The sequence below is a fragment of the Aythya ferina genome, assembly GCF_964211825.1.
Source record: "Aythya ferina genome assembly, chromosome: 2".
NCBI classification, from domain to species: domain Eukaryota; kingdom Metazoa; phylum Chordata; class Aves; order Anseriformes; family Anatidae; genus Aythya; species Aythya ferina.
Window position 1 is genome coordinate 67,448,882 of NC_140297.1, and position 23,551 is coordinate 67,472,432.

Below are 23,551 nucleotides of genomic sequence, written 5' to 3' on the forward strand. Positions count from 1 at the left end.
ACCGATTGCCCAGATAGTGCCCTTCCCATGGGGGTGGACCAAAGACTCCCAAGGGATGCGATGTATGATTGCATTGTACCAAGAAAAGACTGCCTGGGGAAATGAGTCCTGTAAGTCTCTCTTTGCCGTTCCTTGCATGATAGCAATATCGCAGTTCCCCCTGCATTCTCTACAGCTATAGGTAACCATACAGCTTGCCTCTCACGGCAGGGTGTGAGTGCTACCTGGCATCTGGGAGAATTTGCCTTGTGCTACCAAGGACTTGATGGGAAACTGCTCAAGACTAGAGATCCCCAGGGCAGATCTCTGGTGGTACAATGGAGGGAAGATCTTACGGTCCACCCTACCATCTAATTGGGGAGGCACTTGTGCACTTGTTCAATTAGCTATACCCTTCATCCTGGCATTTGAAAGAGAAACATCACAAATAACCAGAAGAAGTAAAAGAGGCTTAGGAATTTCATTTGATGATAGAGTATACATAGATTCTATTGGGGTACCTAGAGGAGTTCCGGATGAACATAAAGCCAGAAATCAAATTGCTGCAGGGTTTGAGTCACTGTTCTGGTGGGTAACAATCAATAAAAATGTGGATTGGATTAATTATATCTATTATAATCAGCAGAGATTCATCAAATATACCAGGGATGCGATGAGAGGAATCGCTGAACAACTAGATGCCATCAGCAAAATGTCTTGGGAAAACAGGATAGCATTAGATATGATGCTTGCGGAGGAAGGAGGTGTGTGTGTGATACTGAGCAACCATTGTTGCACTTTTACACCCAACAATACTGTCCCAGATGGCTCAGTAACTAGAGCATTGCAAGGGCTGACCACCCTTGCCAGTGAATTGGCAGAAAAAGTAGGCGTATTTACATCCTTGATCGTAGTTGTAGGAGTTTTGACAGCCATTGGTTGCTGCATTATCCCCTGTGTAAGAGGACTAGTGCAGTGGTTAACTGAAACCGCACTATTGAAACCAATGACCATGGAGCTACCACCTTACTCAGATAAGGTGATAATGAGGAGATAGAGAGCAAAGAAAGTGAAGAAGAAGAAGATATTTAACAAATTACACTTTAAATAAATAAAAAAGAAAAGGGGGGAATTGTGGGAATAGAAATGTCGTTTTTGCAGTTACATTGTTTAGAAGGAGGGAATGTGGTACTGAGATATGCTTACAGTGATAAGAAAGCTTAGCAGGCGACCTTGTAAAATGCAGACAATCAGACTCCTTAGGACAATTAGGTGAAAATCACAGTGTCAAGTCAAGTCAGATAAGTGAAGAAACATTACCACTTCAAGCAGTAAAAATGTCAAAAGAAATTTGAAATTTAACAGGCCGGCGACTGAAGGCCATGCATTGTTTGTGAAGCATCAGATAGATTGTGAACCTGGATTACCCACTCAGTGGGGAAACAGGGGAGGGTCCTGCCATCAAAAGGTATATAAACTGTGTTTTGGAACTAGTAGATGCGCTCTCTCCTGCTTGTGGGGTGCCCGCCATTGCAATCGCGAATAAATTACTACTTCACTGAGGTCCTCACCTGAGCCTAAGTTATTGGCTACGGAGTGCTTCTCACAGTGCACACAACTGCCTCTCGCTGGTAAGCAGTTGTGCATTATGGGGAATCATACGTCCTTAGAAACAAGGACTGTTCTGGTAACCTTACACCTTATTCCCTTTATTAACAATCAGACAGTTTATGATCATGGGACCAAACTAAGGTCAAGGTATGGGACTCTACAACTAAAAACGACAAAGTTGCAGTGGGATTGCTCAGCACCTGGCCAGCAGTCTCTGAGGCCTTAAAGAGCCATGTGCGACCACAGTCAGAAACGTGTGGTTTGCCAGACAGTGAGGGAGCTGCGGGTTCATCCACCGATCCTTCTGCTACACCACTGGCCCTCCTGCCATCGCAGGCCTCTGCTGTTCCGCCCCCTGCTGAACTGGATATGCCTTTTGACCCAGGCCCTATTGGCCTTGAAAAGGAGAAGGATGTGTTTCCCTTCCTTCCGGGAAGAAGAGGATACATAAGGCCTGAAGGCTGAGTTACTTGACAACTTAAAGCGAGACATATTGTTCCCACGAGTAGCCCTGGAATTCTCCGGTGTTTGTAATCAAGAAAAGGAATGGAAAATGGAGACTGTTATGTGATCTGAGAGAAATTATTGAAGTCATGGAAGATATGGGAGCACTTCAATCAGGATTACCAACTCCAACTATGCTCCCCCAGACACGGACATTGATAGTATTGTTTGTTACCTTTTCTAATTGTACATATATATAGGCGTTCTTAAGTTTAGTATGTAAAAGCAATGTTCTGTATATAAAGTTTGATGTTTGTGTGTGCATGTTGGTAGAGCATAGACTCCCCACACAACCAGCAGTGTTTACTTGTCTTTTATAAATATTACTAAATTCAGATTGAGTTGAGACTTCATTTATAACACACTATGCTTGAAGAGAGCAACATTAAAAATCAGATCATGAAGATCTATGATCCATTTCTGTCCTCTAGAAAGCTTTACTTTCAAAAGTAGAAGTCTCCTCCAAGTTTGCACCATTTCAGATCTACTGGAGCTGGAAACTTAAATCAGAATGTTTCTAACAGCACTAAGTGGCTAGAGAGTACACACCAGCAAAAAGCAAAATCTACATTTTAGTGGCTGCATAGGATATTTGTGTTGTAATCTTCTTCACATCCCTGTTCGAGCACCATTTGTTGTGTAACGACCACACAGACACCAGGGTTCTTTTAGGATCAGTAACTGATACTTCTTTATTGATGATATAACTTCAACTCACTCTTATTGAGGACAGGCTCCCTTCTTATGCCATTTGCTCTACAGCAGTACTTTTCCAGTAATTACTCATTGTGTGGGAATAATTTTTTTATTTTTTTTTTGCAGAGTTACATTGTTTATAGGTAAGGAATCTGGTATTGAGATATGTTTGCAGTGATAAGAAAGTTTAGCAGGCGACCTTGTAAAAATGCAGACAACCTGACTCCTTAGAACAATTAAGTGAAAATCACAGTGTCAAGTCAGATAAGTAAAGAAACGTTACCACTTCAAACAGTAAAAAAGTCAAAAGAAATTTGGAATTTAACAGGCCAGCAACTGAAGGCCATGTATTGTCTGTGAAGCACCAGATAGGTTGTGAACCTGGATTACCCAGTCAATGGGGAAACGAGAGGGTCCCAGTCATCGAGAACTAAAGTATATAAACAGTACTGTGTGACTAGTAGGTGTGCTCATGCTTGTGGAACGCCTGCCACTCAATCACAAATAAAATTGCTACTTCACTGAGATCCTTGCCTAAGCCTAAGTTATTGGCTACAGAGTGTTTCTCAAATAACTTTGCCGGCCAACCACAAACGCCCAGCAACTTCCATGTTTTAACGACTGGAGAACAAGCAACCCGAGACAGCAAGGTGTCTCCTGAATCACCCTTCTTTGTTCCTTCTAAGCACTTTACATTCTTCCTGGCCTCATCGTTAAGAGTCCGATGTTATCACCAACCGTGGGGCTTGTTGACACCCATGGACACACTCCCACAGATATTAAAAGACAGTTACCTCCATAAGCAAGAGGACTAAAAAGATGGAGAATCAATATTATAAGATATGTCATACCATTTTGCTATTTTATCTTTCACCACTTAAAACTTCCAAGAGATTTTCAGGTATAAACCCCTCTTGTTCTTAGCAATTCTGTTAAGGAGACATAATCAGTATAAATAAATTAACAATACATCAAATGTACAGCTTACAAACCATAAACAAAAAATGTGCCACTCTGTTACTTGAAATCAGAAACTAACTGCATGCCTACATTTTTAAATGCCTCATGAACGAAATCCTTGCTTAAGAAATGCTTTTCAACTCCTTATTTGAAATCATTAGTTTCTTTATTAAAAAAAAAAAAAAAAAAAGCTGAATCACACACTATACACTTGAAAGGGCTCACATTTTCTGGACTGTTATAAATGAAGTCTCAACTTAATCTGAATTTAGTAATATTTATACTTATAGAACATATAAAAGTTATAAAAGGTAAGTAAACTGCACTGGGTGTGCGGGGAGTCCACACTCCACCAACACACACACATGAACATCAAACATTCTAAATATACAGAACATTGCTTTACATACTAAACCCGAGTACGCCTATACATACGTACAATCAGGAAAGATAACAAACGATCCTTTAAGTGCCATGACTTAACAGTCTCCATTTTCCATTCCTTTTGAACAATATGTCTCAGTTTAAGTTGTCAAGCAACTCAGCCTTCAGGCCTTACATATCCCATTCTTCCCAGATCGAAGAAAAGCATATCCATCTCCTTTTCAAGGCCAATAGGCCTCGATCAAAAGGCACGTCCAGGTCACCAGGGGGTGTAACAGCAAAGGCCTGTGATGGCAGTAGCGGTGGGGGGGCCGATGGCGTACCAGTCGGGTCAGTAAAGGAGCCCACAGCTCCCTCACTGTCTGGCAAACTACACGTTTCTGACTGTGGTCCCACATGGCTCTTTAAGGCCTCAGAGATTGCTTGCCAGGTGCCAAGCAATCCCACTGCAACCTTGTCATTTTTAGTTGCAGAGTCCCATACCTTGACCTCAATTTGCTCCCATTTTTCAGGATCATAAGCTGTCCGATTGTTAAGAAGGAGAATAAGCTATAAGGTTACCAGGACAGTCTTTGTTTCTAAGGACGTATGATTCCCCATAATGCACAACTGCTTACCAGTGAGAGGCAGTTGTGTGCACAGGTCCGCTTCTCTCAGCTCGAGCTTCTTCCCAGCTCCAGTGCGCCCATTTCTAGCAACTTTATCTATGAACTTCTCTGAGCAGTTTTATGAGTTTGGCCGAACCTATCTTCATGAGGCAATCAACGTACCTGTTCCCGTCCTGGTCTCCATTCTGCTAGCCTGTTTCTATTTTTTTTTCCTGCTTCTTTATTGAGGACATAACTTCATCACATCGTGTTGCCTGTTTGTTTTTATTTATTTATTTATTTATTTATTTATTATTATTATTTTGAGGACAGGCTCCCCTCTTATACCCTTCTCTCCACAGCAATCCTTTTCAAAAACAACTTCTCATTGGTCAAACAACTTTGCCTGGCAACAGCCTTACCATCTCCTGCCTTACTATCTGGAGAACAAGAAACCCCAGACTGCATGGAGTCTCCTGAATCACCCTTCTTTGTTCCCTCTAAACTCTTTTACATTCCTGATAGCCTCATCGTTAAAGAGTCTGATGTTATCACCAACCATGGGGCTTGTTGACCCCCATGGCCACACTCCCACATCTCCCCCTTCTTTCTTAATATCAACCATCTTCTTGACACGAATTATTATTCCATTTATAACAATCCCTCCTCTTCGTTCGAATGTCATTAATTCATGTCTTGGCTTGTAATTTGGCCAAGGCCAACTGAACCATAGGAGAGACTGTCTTCCTGAGGACTTTCCATTGGGATTGTGGTAAACTGATCATTAGTAGTCCTCCACAGACAAAACAATTTGTTACATTTTATGTCTTCACAATATTCTCTGCCAGATTTATAAACAAGTTTTTAGCATGTTTGGAATCCCATATTTAGCTCCTGTTTCAGTTTCATGGTAGTATTACACCCAACTCATTGTTCCACAGGGTGTATAATAATCGTTACTAGCAGCATCACATACATCAAATTCGATTGATAAGGGCTTACGAAGATTTGTGGTGATGCAACTTTTCCCAATTAACCTTCCTCCTTTGGTATTAGTTCTTACCTCTATCTACCATTGATAGGGGACCTCTTTGGGCTCATAACAGGTTCTTATTGCTTTTGTTACATCGAGCATACTCTGTTCGGTTTCCATAGCATGGGTTTAACAAGCATAGTTACTAGTGTTTGTTCCTGAATTCTTCCTCTCTGGGTGTTAACAATACATTCACTACAATTCTGATAATGCCCCTGGACCAATAGCATGTAATTAGGAGAGGTCCAGTAAAGGCCATGTTACCCGGCAGTTATTACCCTAAGGGGTTGTAGCCCTTGGTAAACCTTCTTGAGCCACAGTACTAGTCCCTTCTCCAGTCTTGCCCTCTCCCTGATGCTTCTCAGGAAATGGTCCAGGCTTACACACCCAATGGTTCTCCTATTTGCATTCAACTTTTCCACGAGTTAGTGGGGGCTTGATTCAATGCAGATAACCAATCCTCTAGGTAAATTTTCCCACCTATTATTTTAAATTTTCAGGACCAAGGTAATTCAAGATGTTGTGGGTATTTCTACTGGAGGTGGCACTCCCCCTGTGGGGCTTTGGAATCCCCAAAACCTTCCATCAGGGCCTTTATATGAGTTTCCAATGATTGCTAATATTCTAATCAATATAAGTTTTAATATACATACAACTAGCATCCAAAGGGTAGCTATGCCCCAATATACTTCAAGTTCTTTTAAGAACTGGTTTGAGTCCTCTTCTTTTTTCCTCCAATGGGATAGAATATTGCCTAATCCTTATTTGCTGTTGCGGATCCATTACTTCTACTACCAAGGGTTCCATATCTAATTTTCCTGAATCTCCCTCTTGATAACCATACCTGAGGGTCTATTTCTCCCTCATCTTCTTGGGTTAGGGTATATAGCTGAATTTTTAATTCTCCCCTCTGGCTCTTGATTTCCAACCCTGATCTTATTATTAAGTCCCTTCCTAAATGATTGTGCGCAGCCTCAGGCACCAGCAATAGGTCATTAAGACATAGTTTCTTTTCTGATTCTATTTCTATATTTTTCCAATATAGGAACCTTAAAGGGCTCCCCTTTCACTCCTGCTACCATGGTATTCCTCCTTCCTTCCTTAACCTCTTTTGGTACTTTTCTAATAGTTGATTTCTCTGCCCTAGTATCTACAAAAAAAATACACTTTTTCCCCTCTGTGGACCTATTAATAATTTTATCAAGGGTTCACTTGATGTTCAGGTCACCAAAAGATATAGCCCCTGACACCCCTATTCTTCCTTAAACATTTCTTCATCCTGTTTCTTTTTTCTGCAATTCCTCTGACGATGACCCTTTTTGCCACAACAGTAACAGATAGGGATTCCGTCTTGTTGTCCTTTCCATTAATCCTTTGGTTCTCTTTCACCCTGTTTTTTTCCTGATCTTTTCCTGCTTTCCCGTCCACTTGGTTTTTGACTTTCCTTTATTGCTGCCACAAAAATCTTTGCTTTTGCCTTCTGTTTTCCCCCATCTCTCCTCACATAGACCATTGGCGCTTCCCTCAATAATTCTAATCCTTTGATTCATGTGAATCATCAATTTTCTCCAATTTCTTTTGGATGTCTTCCAAGCATTTTGCTACAAACTAGGTTCTCAACTGTGCCCCTCCTGCAGGAGAATCAGGATCCATCCCCGAGTACATCTGAAGGATTTTCTCAGTCTTTCTAACCATTCAGTTGGAGATTTGTCTCTACACTGATACTCGTTAAAAGCTTTATTTATATTTTGTCCCCTTGGAACTGATTCCTTTATCCCTTGTATCATTATGGTCCTAAGATCCCCCATATTTTCCTCCCCTGAGCAGCCTGATCATTCCAGTTAGGGTTGGTATTTGTCCATTTCACATCCCCCAGAGGACCTCCCTGATTTTGTCTTTCCCACAGTCTCATTCCTGCTTGCCTGATCATTCCCCTTTCTTCCGTAGTAAGGGGATCCCTAATATGGACTGAATTTCTTCCAAGGTATACATGTTACAGAATCACAGAATTGTCTAGGTTGGAAGAGACCTCAAGATCATCGAGTCCAACCTCTGACCTAACACTAACAAGTCCTCCACTAAACCATATCCCGAAGTTCAACATCTAAACGTCTTTTAAAGACCTCCAGGGATGGTGATTCCACTACTTCCCTGGGCAGACCGTTCCAATGCCTAACTACCCTCTTGCCCAACTTTAGCCTGTTCCCCCTTGTCCTATCACCAGGCACATGGGAGAATAGACCAATCCCCACCTCGCTACAGCCTCCCTTAATGTACCTATAGAGAGCGATAAGGTCACCCTTGAGCCTCCTCTTCTCCAGGAGGAACATACCCAGCTCCCTCACCCGCTCCTCATAAGACTTGTTCTCCAGACCTCTCACCAGCTTGGTCACACTTCTCTGGACTCGCTCAAGCACCTCGATGTCCTTCTTGTAGCGAGGGGCCCAAAACTGAACACAGTACTTGAGGTGCAGCCTCACCAGAGCCGAGTACAGGGGGACGATCACTTCCCTAGCCCTGCTGGCTACACTGTTTCTTATACAAGCCAGGATGCTGTTGGCCTTCTTCGCCACCTGAGCACACTGCTGCCTCATATTCAGCCAACTATCAACCAATACTCCCAGGTCCTTCTCTGCCTGGCAGCTTTCCAACCATTCCTCTCCCAGCCTGTAGCTCTGCTTGGGGTTGTTGTGCCCCAGGTGCAGGACCCAGCACTTGGCCTTGTTGAACTTTATTCAGTTGGCCTCAGCCCATTGGTCCAGCCTATCCAGATCCTCCTGCAGAGCCTTCCTACCCTTGAGCAGATTGACACACGCACCTCACTTGGTGTCATCCAATCCTCCAGCTGGATTTGACTCCATTCACCACAACTCTTTGGGCCCAGCTATCCAGCCAGTTTTTAACCCAACAAAGCGTACACCAGTCCAAGCCACGAGCAGATAGTTTCTTGAGGAGAATGCTGTGGGAAACAGTGTCAAAAGCCTTACTGAAGTCAAGGTAGACCACATCCACAGCCTTTTCCTCATCCACTAAGCACGCCACCTTGTCATGGAAGGAGATCAGGTTCGTCAAGCAGGACCTGCCTTTCATAAACCCATGCTGACTGGGCCTGATCACCTGCTTGCCCTGTAAGCGCCACGTGATGACACTCAAGATAATCTGCTCCATGAGCTTCCCTGGCACTGAGGTCAAACTGACAGGCCTATAGTTCCCCGGGTCTACCCTCCAGCCCTTCTTGTAGATGGGAGTCATGTTTGCTAGTCGCCAGTTGACTGGGACCTCCCCCGATAGCCAGGACTGTTGATAAATGATGGTAAGATGGAAATGATGGAAAAGTGTTCTGACCTAAGAACTGGTCTAATCTTTCGGCAATTCCTAAAGGGTCATCTAAAAGGCTTCCCATTTCCTTCTTAAAATTTCTTACATCTGACGTGTTCAAAGGAACTGCTACAAACCCTATTCCCCTCTGACTCCCCCCAAGGGGTACCTCCCTCAAAGTGTAAAGACCTCCTAAATCATCAGTCCGACCTCGTGTTTCACTTTCCTCCCTCTCTGTGGCTTTTATTTCTAGTCCTTTGCGCAGAAGGAGAGGGAGAGTGAACAGGGGCCATGGCAATCAACTTTCAACAGGTGGTGGTTCTGGTTGCCATGAATAGGGAGGGGGTATATTATCCAGAGGCTCCCATTCTTCCTTTCCCCTGTCAGTTCTCGTATTTAAAGCGAATACTTGGGTTGGGGGAAATGAGTTTGAGGCTCCTATCCGTAGAGCCGCATAATCATTTTCTTCTTGGTTAAAAGGCTCCTTAGAGTTAACGTAGAGGTTCAATGCCTGACATACCCAATCCTCAAAGGATCCAAAAACTAGACAAAAAACATGTGGCCTTAAAGGTTCCTTTGGCCATTTTATCATACAAAATTGAACCATTTTCTCTTCATTTTTTCCTTTCCTTGATTCCCAATCATCCCAATATTTTAACATTATCCCTAATGGGCTTTCTGGTGGAATGTCCAGGCTCTTTGAGCCTCTCAGGTCTGAGAATCTACTTTCCTCCTGACCCATCCTGGAACCTTCAAATAAATTCCGAATCCCTGGAACCCTCAAAGAGGTTCCGAATCCCTGGCTGTGCCTGTGTCTGGAGGTATCTTGCAAGTGGTTAACCCGCCCACGAATTCCTAGACCAATCATTTCGGTCCTTCACCGACCGAGTCCCTCGCGGGAGATCGGAACCGTGGTTAGAAGACCTCCGCACTCGCTTCGGAACTAAGTTCCGTCTCAGTCATAACCTTACACACAGTCACACAACCAAATCCCACCCCGACTGAACGGTATACTCACAAATCCTCTTCGTTCGGGACTTCATGGGCAGAATTACAGGTCACGGAGGGAGAGCTCTTGGTTCTTTACTTGCCTCTTATGTTCGAAATCTTGTTGGACTCTAGCACCGCTATCGGCAAGTGCCACTAGGTGGGGCACATCCCTTTACCAGTCACAGATCCAAAGTCCAAGAAGATCACGTCGGGTTCACCAATTTGTTATAAATGAAGATACAATTCAATCGGAATTTAGTGATATTTATAAAAGGCGAGTAAACAGTGCTGGGTGCATGGGGAGTCTATGCTCTACCAACACGCGCACCGAACCGTCGAACTTTCCAAATATAAATAGAACATTGCTTTTACATATTCATAAGAAACCCGAGTACGCCTATACATACATATAACCTATCCCCGCTTCGTATTATAATTCTCTTTGTGGTGGTCGTTGGGGGTCCTGGGGATGAAGGCTCACGGTTCACCCCCCCATCACCACTAGCAACCTTTTGTTACTGGATCTTGTCCAGACTGCAGAGGCAGCTTCGACTGCCTCCCTGTTCTTCTGCACACACTCTGCCCTCCACAAGGTTCCCGAAAGCAACAAAATGTGATTGCTTTTCCCATGTTTCGTTAACCCTTGAAACCACACTAATAATATGATTATCGTATAACATTAAACAACAAATTTTAACAGTTCCAACCAGCAAACCCCCCAGCAACTTCCATGCCTTACCATCTGGAGAACAAGAAACCTGAGACTGCATGGAGTGTCCTGAATCACCCTTCTTTGTTCCCTCTAAACTCTTTTACATTCCTGATAGCCTCATTGTTAAAGAGTCTGATGTTATCACCAACCATGGGGCTTGCCGACCCCCATGGCCACACTCCTACATCTCCCCCTTCTTTGTTAATATCGACCATTTTATTGACACGAATTATTACTCCATTGGCCCTCCTGCTGCTACTGCCATCACAAGCCTTTGCTGTTATGCCCCCTGGTGATCTGAATGTGCCTTTTGACCCAGGCCCTATTGGCCTTGAAAAGGAGATGGATATGTTTCCCTTCGATACATGAAGAATAGGATACATAAGGCCCAAAGGCCGAGTTGCTTGACAACTTAAAGCGAGACATATTGTTCCCACGAGTAGCCCTGGAATTCTCTGGTGTTTGTAATTAAGAAAAGGAATGGAAAATGGAGACTGTGAAGTCATGGAAGATATGGGAGCACTTCAATCAGGATTACCAACTCCAACTATGCTCCACCAGACATGGACATTGATAGTAATAGACTTAAAAGGATTGTTCTCTATGTGACCTGATCTAGGTGTTCCTGCTCCTACAGGGGGATTGGACTAGATGATCTTTCAAGGTCCCTTCCAATCCCTAAAATCTGTGGTTCTGTGGTTCTGATTGTATGTATGTATAGGCATACATAGGTATGGGCATACTCGGGTTTAGTATGTAAAAGCAATGTCCTGTATATTTGGAAAGTTTGATGTTTGTGTGTGTGTGTTGGTAGAGCATAGACTCCCCACGCACCCAGCACTATTTACTTGCCTTTTATAAATATTACTAAATTCAGATTGAGTTGAGACTTCATTTATAACACACTAGAAAAACTTCTCTCATATCAAACTTTTTGCCGGTAAGAGACTACAATACATAGTCATCTGCAGAGAGACAACTGGGAGAACTCTAGAAAAACCCAGTTATTGATCTGAAGTCTTCCAAAAATCATGGGACCAATAGTTGTCTTTGTGAATTCCAGTCATCTGATTCTGTATAGCTGTATGAACACCAAGTATGTATAAATAAACCCAGTGCCTCCGTACTGATCAACCGTCAATTCTACTGAAAGATTTAGGTAAATTTACACTCTCTCACTAATCTACATCGTCTCCAGGAGGCAACATATTGCAGGAATACAAGTATAGCTTTGATGTAGATTTCAGGGAACTGCTCTTAGCAGGGATTCATCTCCCATTACCAATGAGGCAGTTTGAAAGAATTAGTAAAACCTAGAGTATTTTTGACAACAATTTCAGTGGAATTGTACTCTATGGAATACATACTACCTACCTGGACTTCAGAATTCACAATGGCATCTTCCCTGTTCTATTCCTGAGAAGTGGTTGATCTGCTCAGTAAACGCAGGCAGCTTAGTATTTATAACAGAGTTAGTATCACTGCCGTGTCATAGGTAGTGAAACTATAGGAGAGGGATGAAGAAAAATGCCTGTTCTACTGGCAGAGTTATGAACATAATGAGGACCCTGGGTCCCATACTCCATACTGATTGTTAGGCCACATAAAGCAGGGACATGATTGTATGGAATGCTCTGAAAAATTAATGTTCATTGACTCTGTGGAGGAAATACACAGTCACACTAGCTGGAAACATATTTACCCAGTTTATGATCTCCATACCAAGAAATGCTTTTCAAAAAAAATCAACAGGCAACTATCAGAAGTGCAAGTGCATAGCTATGCCATATACCTATCTGCTTATCCAGCTGGACTCTGGCTTGCTAAGAACATTCTTACCTGATGTAAGTTGAATTATTTTCATTTGCAGCAAGTATTACAAAAACAAATTTAATGGAAGTCTTGTTGCAGCATGAACAGATACAGAAATGAGTAAGACTGTATTGTCTAAGACAACACAGAAGACTTGTAAACTACAGTAGATACTTACTATAGTCCCAAGAACAATCCAGTTAAAGTGACACACTTTAAAACTTTTTGTTATTTAGAATATTTACCAACCAAACATTGGTTTAGATGATTTCAAAAGTCCTGCAAACTAAGGAAAACTTTCAATTTATTTGGCCAAGAAAAATAGGATTCTACATTCAATCATAGCATTTCTTATGTATTTGATTACATTAAACATTTGAGTAAATACTCAAGAAAACAGTGGCCTGAAGTCTGATGATTTTATTGAGAACAAGACAATAGAGTAGGGAAAAGGATAGAGATGGTGGATCCCTTGCAATGCAGTTCACACAGCCACAAAGTTGAAGTAAGTATGGAATTACATACAAAGACAAAGAACTGTACATTCATAACATTAACAATTTTACTTAAGTTTCAACCTGAAAGTAAGCTTCCTATTTCTGCCCCATTCTCTTACAAATGAGTCTCAGCTTCTCCACACCTACATTCTAAGCTCCTGGGCTGTCAGCCTTCCCCAAGCTGTCAGCCTTCCCTAAGATATTTCTTAGATGGTCCTAAACCTGAAAGGCCATTGTTTTTTAGCAAACAGACATATTGCAAAGAATTCTGCCCTCAAGCACATAACCTAGGAGCTGTTAATTGTTACCTCTTTTTACCTTCCATAGTTCTGCTAATCCTTCCTGCACACCAAGAATTGGTAAACATGATTATTTCAGGCATACTTTTCATCAGAATCTGTGCAACCCTGGTGAAAGTTACAGTGCACCATAAATAGGTACCATCTACAATTTAAAACCTTCCGTCCAATCCAAGCAAAAAAGAAAGCCATTTTTCAGAGCATTAGACTTGCTATTTTTGTATGTGTGAATTGGATTCACAAACATATATCAAACTCTGCAAAGCATCTGATTTTTGCATCTGTTCTATTTTAGTATTTGATCTATCTTCCCTATATTTTAAAAGTGTTATGGAGTTGCAGGTAAAGGGCATTCTCATTTATTTCTTGTCTGGAATTATTTATGCCAAATAAATCCAGCAAACATAAAGTACCACAGCTGGAATCTTTCTCCCACATCTTTGCATAAACATTCAAGCCACAAGAAAGGATAAACAGCTGTAGAAATGCAGCTCCTCTTAATGAAATGTAATGTTTTACACAATGCTCTTAAGGCTTAAACTTCCTTCACAGCTATAGCTATCAGTAGCAATCAGAATTAAGACATTCTACTTCTGAGTTCTGCTCTGGGTATATATTCTTCACATGTGATAATGAGACAGACATTTTCTCTATCATAAAAAAGAAAAACAAACAGCAAACACTACAGACCAAGTATAACTAACATAACCCTATCAACATTTTACCTATCTTTACTTAATTAAATCCTTTCACAGGCTTCATGAGGAACTGCATGGCTAATCCATGACTTCTCTGTAATAAAATACATGTATCTAGCACTATGGAAAATGGTAAAGCTGGCTACATCATCCAGCTGCATTAGTCTGAAAACAGCAGCTTTTCAGCTGGAAACACACAGAGTAACCAAAAGTTGGTTATTCAAGTTGTCCAGTCTTTTTCCTTAGTGAATCAACGTGTCAGACACCAATGAAGCTATACATTCCATGAAATAAACAACTTTAGAAAACACATTATCAAGCGAAGAGATTATTTTCTGACCTGTTACTGCTGACCTGTTACTATTCTATTTCTAAAAACAATCACTACTCACTTCCATAGTTACTGCTACAATACCATGTAGAGACAAAACAATGTTTTGCTCTTAGTAAACTACATTTCTCCATTCCAAAGAATCACTTCACAATATATCACCTCTTTATTTATGAAGTATGTATATGCATATATACATACCCTTATTAGCAACAGTTCTATTAGAACTTTTCTTTTTAATGAACACGTTTCACCTGATAACACTTACTACTACATAAAAATTCTTTCTCTACCTAAGTAACTCTTTAACTAGTTCTACGACCTCTTGTAGCACCACCACATACTTTGCACAAGTTTCAACTACAGCAGCATCAGTGCAGGCATCCACCAGATATTTATGCACTGGTGAGACCTATTACACCTTCCCCCCCCTCCCCATTACGTGACTCTATTCTATTTGAGAATCCTGCTTACATTCATTCTGAGTCCTGCTGGACTGCCACCTGTATCAAAGAAATAATAAGGACACAAATATATACAAATATACAGCAATTCCATGTGCAGGCAAGGATACAAGATGGTCTCTAGAACACCCTTCAAACAACAGAGTAAATATGACACTTTTCAAAAGGGATAAAGATACTCAGGCTGACTAAAGCATAACAAAAGAGCCTCAACTGTTTAGATAAAATAGTTTTTCATGGCATATCAAGAAAAGAGTAGGGAATCACAGATCCAAAAAGACTGGAAGACAATACCTGCTTCTGCAATAGCTATACAACTTTCAGATAACATTCTGGGCCTATTATCACTGTAGGATTAAGCAGGTCCAAGTTTGCTGATTTGAAATATTAATTTGTAGATCTAGCTTAATGTACTATCCACAGATTTCTTTAAATACTTATTCTGGTTTTAGCTGGGATGGGATTAATTTTCTTCCTAGTTGAAGGTATGGTGCTGCGCTTTGCATTTGGGATGAGAATAATGCTGATAACACACTAATGTTTTAGTTGTTGCACAGAAGTGCATGCACTGAGTCAAGGACTTTACAGCTTCTTGAACCTCCCTACCAGCAAGGAGGCTGGGGATACACAAGAAGCTGCGATGGAATACATGTACAACCAGAACAGCTGACACAAACTGGCTGAAGGGATATTCCATACATCACATGAAATAATAAACCGGATGGTTGGCAGGGGGACGCTGATCAGAGCCTAGATGGGCATCAGACAGAGGGTGGTAAGAAACTGCATTGTGCATCACTTGTTTTGTGTATTCCTTTACCTTCATTATTATAATTATTTTCCTTTCCTTCTCTGTCCTATTAAACTGCCTTTATCTCATCCCACAAGTTTTACCCTTCCCCGCCCCCCCCCATCCTTTTCTCCTTGGAGAGTTAACCTTACTGATGATGAAGGGGGAATATAAAGGTGGACACTTTCCCCTGCTCCTTTACGTTCCCTTTCTCCTTCACCATCCTCTTCCCCTCCAAGCTAGCCACAAGAGCACTTGAGAATTTTGAATATCCTTTTGCTATGTCTCCCGAATGTGTTTTTGGTTTTGTTTACAGTTAAACAACTATTTAAGAATACCACCAGAGGTCTGTCCTAAGGCAGGATAGCTACAAGTGGCAGGGAGTGTTAGGAGGATATGGGCAAGTACCTAGGACAATGGGCACCTTCAGGATTTTGGGACTTCATCCCTGAACAAATGCAGAATCTTGAAAAACTAGTACAATATTTGGAAAAAAATATTCTGTAACCCTGGCAATCCCAGAGGCACAAATCACTGCAATGTGCTGGGGCTTGGCCCATGCCTAACAAGCTACACTCAACACTACTCCAACCCCCATGATGGGCCCTGCAGCTGGACCACTGAACCAACTTGTGCAGGTATCAGTCACCCCTATATGAGAGAATAAGCAATGAATAGGAAATTCAGCTTATTTGGTAAGGAAAGAAACTCTGCTAAGAAGGGGAAGGAGGAAGAAGAGGATGAGGCAGGCTACTCCAAAGCAGGGCCATCACAGGAACAGGAGGATGAAGAGGCAGAACTTGTAAATGCAGCAGTAACCACCCAATCCCTATCCCTGGGTGAGCTGCAAGATACATGAAAAGATTTGAGCTGCCATCCAGGTAAGCACACTGTCAACTGGCAGCTCCAATGCTGGGATAACAAGACCAACAGTATGGAATAAGAGGGCAGGCAAGCTAAGCAGCTAGGATCCCTCTCTATGGAAGGGGTTATTGACAAAGTGATTGGAAAAGGGGCACAAGCCCTCATCCTCTGGAAGTGACTCCTGTCAGGCATGAAGGAAAGGTATCCCTTCTCAAAGAAGATGTTATATGTCACCCAGGCCAGTGGATGACCATAGAGAGAGATATACAGTTCCTAAAGGAATTAGCACTGGAGGTGATTCATGATGACCTAGACAATGACCAGATATCCAAAAATCCAGATGAAGTCAAATGCACGTGACCCATGTGGCAGACAACTATACATGTATGGAGTGCACCAAACATCATCATATGCCAACTCATTGGTAGTAATGACCTGGACAGACAGAGAGGAACACATGATGGATTAATTGTCTGGCCAACTCCGAAACAAAGAAAGTATAGAATACCTTGATCCTAGAGGCACGAGTCCATGAGTTGCAAGGAAAAACCAATCACAAAAAGAGGTTTTTTTTTGTAGGAAAATTGCTGCTCCAGTTTCCAGTGGGCAGTATTCCAGACTAATGAATACTATGACCAGGACTAGAGGGGCCCTGCCTCCAGCCTGGTGGAGGAAAGGGACAATCAGATTTATTGGACTGTGTGGATTCAGTGGCCTAGTACATCAGACCTATAGGGCTATAAGGCTCTAGTGGACACCGGTGCAGTGTACCCTAATGCTATCTGTATAGCCCCTGGAGTGACAGGGGGATCCCAACAGCTATTGGTATTGGAGGCTGAAGTGAGTCTAACTGGGAATGAATGGAAGAGAACCCATTATGACTGGCCCAGAGGCTCCATGCATCCTTGGCATAGACTATCTGTACTGGGTCTGGCTGGAATGTTAACTTTCCTGGCAGCAGCCCATACAGTGCCATACTCTGTACTTGTAGCTGGAACAGCAGTGTTATCACACCAGTGTTGTGTCTACTGCTGAGCAGAAGTGGCACAGCATTGGGCCTTTCTCTAACCCTCCTAGGGGGTGGGCAAAAAGTGAGGAGAGAAACATCACTAGGGCAGCTGACCTAAACCAATCAAAGGGATATTCCATACCATGTCACGTCACACTCAGCAATAAAAGGTGGAAACAGGAAGAAGAGGGGAGGGGTGGGCTCTCGTTGGGAAAATGTCGGTCCTCCTCTCGAACACCAGCTGCGTGCGTTGAGGCCTTGCTTCAAGGACGTGGTCAATCATCGCTCATTTGTGGGAAGTAGAGAGTAATTTCTTTCCTCTGCACTTCCATATAGCCTTCATTTATTTTGTTTGTTTTCCTCCCTTCTTTTTATTTTTCCCTTTTTCCCTCCCTTTTCCCCTTTCCCTTTTTATTTCCCCTTAGTTACATTGTTTAGTTCATGGTAGTCTTTATTTAATTATTATTTCCCTTTAATTAAATTATCCTTATCTCAACCTGTGAGTTGTTCTTTGCTTTACTTCTCCCCCTCCTCATTTAAAGGAGGGGGAGTGAGAGAGTGGTTGTGGGGTTTAGCTGCCCAGCACGGTAAAACCACCACACTATCTCAGGAGAGGATATTTCAAGGACGTAAAAGGGTGGGCATAGCTGCCTTGGAGAAAGAGAAAATTAAACAGGAGTCTACCTTGCCTGGTCTCTCAGAGGACCCTTCTGTTGTGGGGTTGCTGGTATGGTGCTGCACTTTGCATTTAGGATGAGAATAATGCTGATAACGCACTAATGTTTTAGTTGTTGCACAGAAGTGCATACATTAAGTCAAGGATTTTTCAGCTTCTCATACCTCCCATCCAGCAAGGAGACTGGGGATGTGCAAGAAGATGGGAGAGGGCACAACCAGGACAGCTGACACAAACTGGTCAAAGGGATATCCCATACCATATGATGTCATGTGGAACAATAAATTGGGGTGGTTTGCTGGGGTGAGAGTACAGGGTGGTGCTGCACAGGGTCTGGCTGGGCATCATCAGTCAGTAGGTAATAAGCGATTGCATTGTGCATCACTTGTTTTGTATATTCTTTTACCTTTATTATTTTCCCTTCTTTTTCTGTCCCATTAAACTATCTTTATTTCAACCTCCAAGTACTCCCCTCCTCCCACCCCCAATTGTCTCCCCCATCTCACTGGGAAGGGGGAAGTGAGCAAAGGTAACTGTGGTGCTTAGCTGCCTGCCAGGTTAAACCACAACAACATTAAGCATCATCCCAAGGAGATCATTGCAATCATTAGTACGACAGGGAGCTTTGTGTAACATTAAGTAAAAATATCAAGAGAACCAAGCTGACGCTATTGAGAAGGATAACATTTGATCAGAGAAAAATTAAGCTAAGAGACTTTACAGGGCTTGAAAGCATTCTAAGACTTAAAAGTCAAAAAAAACATCACCTATGATCAAGAAGGGGAAATGTTATAAGAGCTACAAAACCCACGAACAAAGACATTTTAAATTGAGAGATTTAATGAGTTCCATCAATGTAATTTGTCAGGTGACTGAAATCACTTGAATGAAATGTCCAAATTCTTAAGGGTATTTAAACCAGCTGTACTGCAGATTAAAAAAATAATCTTTTTGTTGCAACTTAATGCTATGAAGTTTTGATCTGTGTACTCTCAGTTGCTAGCATTAATCCAGAAAAGGTAAAATTCATATTACGTACTCAAGAAAACCATGAGGCAGGAGACAAAGGAGAATAGAAGAGGGAACCTTAAGACAACTGGCAAAGGGAAGAGCATAGGCTTCTCCACTTCCATTTTAGAGCCCTGACATAGATAAGATACACACTTAGCAGAAGCAAACTGAATTGCTCACCCAGAACAAATAACTACTAACAAAAAAGAAAGATTTCCTATCTGTTGATGTAATTTATCACTGCAACCCAAGAAAAATGACCAGCACAAAAATCACTGTGTTACTCCATCCAGAACCTGAGAAAAAGTCAGAAAAGCTGTCCTGAAACCTAATCAGTCTACACATACTTGACCTGTACTGTGTGTACAAGCCCTGTGTATTTAAATTGGGGTATTTTACCAGTACCATTCTCTCAAAGTACAGCCACTTTCACTACTATGTCAAAGCATTCCAGGATTCAGACTACACAGCAGTGGGAAATTCTTTCAGCACTTCTGCGTATGGACAAGTTATTTCTGTTGGAAGTGTATTTGTTACTCCACAGTTTTTGTAGGTTTGGGTGTGCCTTTAGTGATGAGTCGCTTTTTTTTTTTTTTTTTTCAAATTGTTTTTACAGATCCTTTCCCCACACATTCCTCCTCTCCCCAGAACTGAAATAATGACCTCCCTGGGTCACAGTCATATACCTGTAAAAAGTCACTCTTTGGTGCTGAAATTAATATTCAGTTTTTAAAACAAAAGGGACTCTGGATCTTAAATTTAAGGAAGAGTAAAAACATAAGTTGCCAGAAGATAAAATGTTTTATTTTGGCTCAGTGTAGATCTCTTTTTTGTTTCAACGCTTCAATATTTAGTCCAGTTAGATAAAAAAAAAAAAATAAAAACAATCCCCTCCCAAAAAATCAAAGCATTAGTCACAGGTCTCTCCAAGAGTGCCCTGGGAAACCAGGATAACATTTAAACATCATATGGTTTATTCTCTAAGGCACTCCTAGATACAACATCAAATGCAACTTATTGTCTCTACATATTCTTAGAATACCTTTTTTTTTTTAAAAAAAAAACACAAGCTGACACTGCTGCTTGCCTGCCTCTCTCCTTCCTGAGAGCCTTTCTTTCCATCCCAGTCAATCTCAAGGTACATGTAAAAACAATTTCCGACATACAGCTGATTACAGAAACTAAATGGCATTAATACTCGTGATTAAAAAATAAGACATTATTTTTCACCACAGAAAATCCACAGCTTAAATGAGGCAAGCAGAAACAATTACCTGCTGGATGTATATTTATTTTTTTAATATTTTTATTTTAAATTTATTATAAATACTATGTGTATTTATTATAAGTTTCCATTTATTTTATAAAAACCTTTTCTTACATTTACAAGGGTCAAGTGCAAACACTGCAGGAGATTCTCACATGAACTTTATCTGTAATTTTATCTTTGCATGGCATTCTGTCTAAGCACTGAACTGTACTATGACTTAACAACAGATGCATGCTTCAGCAGTTATAAATAATGGACTTTTTAAAGGTATATGACTGTGACACAGGAGAGGTACAAAAGCATTCAATACATCACTAAAGGATTTTAATAATGTCTGTTTCTATTCTGAGAATAAATACATGGTATATATTCGATATATTTGGTAAACAGTCACGCTACTTTAAGCCCGAGACTTTGAAAGCATATCTTTCAGTTTTTCCCCCAGGTTTTCACAGCTCTAGCAGAAAAATTCCCCAAATGTTAATGCTTGTTCAGCATGCTAACAGTTGTCAGTTTTCTAAAGGATTCTATTTAATGATACCAGTTGAGAAAATAGTGTGAAGACAAAAAAAAAAAAAAAAAATCAGTCAAAATAGACACATATAGTCTCATATCATGTGTTTCATTTCGGGCCAGGCCCTTTCTTTTCTTTCTAAACAGATATAAGCAGTTATACAAGCCTCTGTAAAAATCAGCAAGAATTTCACCCCCTGCCCACCACACACACACCTGTCTATGTAGACCCTGCAAAACATTAACAGGTAAGATGCTTGTCAGCAGCATCTACTGCTGCTGTCAATATATATAAAGCTGTCAATGTTTCAGACACACATTTTCCACTTGTGTATTCGACATCTTGCAGAAGATACCCAATTTCACTAATGAAGAATTCAACCAGAATACCAGAGCTTTTACCCAGAACTTAAGACATACTAGTAACCAGTGATGACTTGGTGTTTTTGTTTTTACTGGTTTTCAAACTAGTTAGCCAGGATCGGGGAAAACCAATTAATTCACAATATTTTGTTTCATCCAGTTTTTCACCCCGGAGTACTGCTCTCAGCTTTATACCTGCAGGTGTTATACTGCAATCTGTAAATACTCTCTGATACCAGATTCTAGTTTTCATGGAGGACGTCATATAGGGGCGGTTCTAATTGGCAAAGCCCCTTGGGCATTTCAGGGAAAAAAAAAAAAAAAAAAAAAAAAGCTTCTCCACCCATCCATCTTCACAAAAGGGGACTGACTGCTTGCTCTGCACAAGAACGCAGCTCTGTAGGGGCTAAGGTTTTATTGTCGTCTCCAAATTATAGCCAAAAACAGAATATCGGCTCCGAAGCACAGGTAGACATTAATTTATTTAGTCTGCACGCAAGGTGGATTTTTCTTTGGGAGAAACCTTCACCTAGACCTAGGCTAGCCAGTCGCGCACAACCCATCCACTAATCTGTTACTGCAATGTCCTCAGGAGCTGGAAGGCAACCCCTTTCTCCCCCGCACAGGTTGCGATCGCGCGTCTCTTCGCAGCGGGAGGAACCCACTGCGGCCAGATACTGGGGGCCGCATCCCGACCGGCGGGCCAGGGGAACGAAAGCAGCTTTGCACAGAGCCCCTCTCCCCTCCACATGGGTCGCGTGGGAAAAAATAAATAAATAAATAAATAAATAAAATGAACGAAATAGAAGAGGGGGAGCGGCTACTGCAGAAAGAAGCAACCGCCGCCTTGCCCGCGGCCCCCCGAGGCTGTTACATAACGACAGCACGGAGCACAGGGCTGCGCACCCCTGCCTTATTGGGAGAGACTCTGATCCCACCACGGCACCGCAGATAAGAGACAGCGCTGGGCAGCTACGCCAACGTTCCCGCCTCCTCCCCTTGGGTCCTCATTAACCGAATGCAAATTAATTAGCCAGCAAGCTGAACAGGGGGTGGGGGGCAAGAAACATCCCTGCTCAAAAGAAGAAGGGGGTGGGGGGGGAGAAAGGGCTCAAGAACCGGACTGTTTCACCCGCAAGAAGCACGTACTTACCACCGGCTCTCCGAGGCAGCAGCAAGTCCTGCCAGCCTAACCTAACTCTCTCCCTGGCTCAGGCGCTACTGGGAGCCAGTCTCAAGCCGGCGCGGCGGCTCAGCCAAACTCCCGCCCTCGCTGTCCAGGCATTGGCGAGCGCTCGGCACCGCCTGCCCGACCCCCTCTGCCGCTCTCTTCCATAGGCCAGGCAGGCTGTCTAGCTGGCAGTCGCTCGAGCCTTCCCCGAAGCGTGAGGTAATGAATCAGCCTAGGGGCAGCCTCTGCCTTTGCTGCCTTAAATGGCTGGTTATTGCCAGCAGGGTTTCTCCTCTCCTCCCTGCTTATTACCCAGTGCTCAGCAGCAGGTGGCCAGGGAGAGGTGGGAGGAGGCCGCGCGAGCGGGAGGAGATAACTTCCTTACTGCTCCCACGGCTAGGAGCTAAGAGAGACGGGGTGGGTGCGTGCGTGCGTTAACCTGCATCGGGTAGTATGAGAGTTGAGGCCAGGTGTAGCAGTTTCTGCCGTTCCTAGTATCCTATGCTCCCTTCAGGAGGGAAATTAAGAAACCAAGGAGCATCAGTTACTTGTGTCCTGCCAGGCTATGTCAGGTTCTGATCCTTCTGATCCTGGCTGCCCATTTTGTCATAAATTGTGCTTGTTGACAAATAATAAACAATTAAAAATAATTAACTAGAAAGGAATGGGCTGGGTTGTGCAGTGGAGTAGGTGTTCCACAAAACCCTGCATCTCCCACCTCACTATCTGGTTAGGACCAGGTCTAGGGTTGACACAGTGTGGAGAAATCCACTCAAAAATATTTAAAAAGAGACAGTTCAGGAGTTGGCAGAAGTCTAATGAACTGTCATGCATCCTCACTTCTGAATTTATAACCAGAGTCCAATCAGACCAGAGTCCACCATATCTAAGTGGATCATAACTTGGTAATTGCTGTGCTAAAGTACTGGAAATAAAATAATCCTTCTGCAGAGATGAGGAAGAAAAGAAAAAAGATTGAATTAATGAGCAGTGGTGCCTCAGTCTTTCA

At 42.3% G+C, this 23,551-nt stretch overlaps 1 protein-coding gene across 1 annotated transcript in view; it reads right to left on the bottom strand.

Moving 5' to 3' along the window:
* The window catches only part of TPPP (tubulin polymerization promoting protein), an 80,938-nt gene extending 58,208 nt beyond the window's left edge, over positions 1 to 22,730 (bottom strand). Inside the window, exon 1 of the mRNA XM_084511630.1 lies at positions 22,525 to 22,730. The gene's annotated coding sequence lies outside the window, so the exon portion shown is untranslated. The remainder of the gene's footprint in view (positions 1 to 22,524) is intronic.
* Positions 22,731 to 23,551: the final 821 nt, after the last annotated feature.